Here is a 2196-nt window from a genome sequence, read left to right on the forward strand (position 1 = left end):
TCATATATATATATATATATGATATAAATAATATATAAATATATGCATATATACATACACATATGTACATACCTACATATATATGTATATATATACATGCATATATGGGTACAGGACATTAAAAAAACGTGGACAGAATGAGAAACGAGAATATAAAAAACAAAAACATAGAAAACGAATTTTTTTTCGAACAACGAAAAAAAAAAAGAAAAACAGAGAAACGAGACATGCAACATAAAGAACATTCCCTTCATCAGTTGTCCCCTGTTTTATCTACTCCGCGTATGCATACGTGTGTGCGTATATGTATATTGATGTATGCGTGCTTGCATTTATGTATATCTATGTACACACACATACATACACACATGTATTGATATATCCGTGTATCTGATTTTTTTTTGTGTGTATGTGTCTCTCCATATGAACGCGTTTGTGCGCCCGCATTCATATACGTATGCATGTATGTATGTATGTTCCTGTGTATATATATAAATGTATTTACAAAATTCTATTTGATATAGGTGTATAAATGCAATTTTACTTGTCTATAGATTTTTGCCAATGCTGGCTAATTTAATATTAATAGTTTCCATTAGGCTGCCTAGAGCTTTTTAGAATTAACCTGAGAGAATCTTGGTCAACTTGGCACCGCCATCTTGTCGAGGCTGGAAAAATAATCGATATTTTCTGTGAGCGAAATCACATGAGGTCAGAGGAGTTTGGTGATGTCATCACTAACGAACTGACAGCATCTGATATTGGTGATGTACAACAGCCACTCGCCACCAACTCCGATCGAGTAGATCTATGATCAATGATATTCCAGCCGTGACCATCACGTCCTTTTTCTTATAAGAACAACATATCTAAGATTGGTATAGTTTCCATGTTCGTCTTTTACTTGTTTCAGTCATTAGCCTGCGCCCATACTGGGGCACCGCATTGAAGAATTTTCGTCGAACGAATTAAGCTTAGCACTAGTACTTATTCTGTGAGTCTTTTTTGACGAACCGCTAAGTTACGGGGAGTAAAGACACCGGTTAACAAGTGGTGGTGGTGGTGGATAAAAGTAGACACACACACGTTGAGCTTGTTTTAGTTTCCAAGTATCAAGTCCACTCACAAGGCTTTGGTTGGCCGGACACTATAGTAGAAGACATTTGCCCAAGGTACCGTGTAAAAGTTATAAAAAATTAATTATACGGGTCGATGGTTTTTTATTTTGCTTTTACCAAGTATTTCAATATTTTGGGTTAATACATCTTCTTCAGGAAATCTTCAGAAAAGTCAGCTAACAACACCTTTTCTCCGAATATTTCCCCGGAGGAGCAGTTCTAACCTTGAAATATTGGAATACTAAGTGAAAGCATAAACTATTGACTTATATTGTGATGGCACTCCGTCGGTTACGACGACGAGAGTTCCAGTTGATCCAATCAACGGAACAGCCTGCTCGTGAAATTAACGTGTATGTGGCTGAGTGCTCCACAGATACGCGTACACTTAACGTAGTTCTAAGAATGATTCAGCATGACACAGAATGTGACAAGCAGGCCCCTTTGAATTACTGGTACTACTCATTTTTGCCAGCTGAGTAAACTGAGTTGACTTATATTATCAATTCAAATAAGGCGGCAGAATCGTTAGCACTCCGGACAAAATGCTCAGCAGCACTTCGTTCGTCTTTACGTTCTGAGTTCAAATTCCACTGAGCTCCACTTTGCCTTTCATCCTTTCAGGGTCGATAAAATAATTACCAGTTGAGTACTGGGGACAATGTAATCGACTTACCCCTCTCCCCCGAAATTGCTGGCCTTGTGCCAAAATTATTATTATTACTATCATTAATTAAAATAATCCTTTCTACTAAAGGTACAAGGCCTGAAATTGGGGCGGGGGCGGGGAATAATCGATTACATCGATCCCAGTGTTTCACTGGTACTTAATTTATCGACCCTGAAAGGATGAAAGACAAAGTCGACCTCGGCGGAATTTGAACTCAGAACGCAGCATTTCTCTCGCCCCCTCTCTTCCACTTTCCCCCCTCCTTCCATCTCTCTCTTTTCATTTCCCTCTCTTTCTCATTCCCTATCTTCTCTTCCTAATGAAAAAACAAGTCTTTTCTATTCCCCCTCCCCTTCTCTCCCTCCTTTCTCTCTCCCCCTTCTCCCTTCTTCTCCCTATCTCTTTCCC

The sequence above is a fragment of the Octopus bimaculoides genome, chromosome 26 (genome assembly GCF_001194135.2).
Source record: "Octopus bimaculoides isolate UCB-OBI-ISO-001 chromosome 26, ASM119413v2, whole genome shotgun sequence".
NCBI classification, from domain to species: Eukaryota; Metazoa; Mollusca; class Cephalopoda; order Octopoda; family Octopodidae; genus Octopus; species Octopus bimaculoides.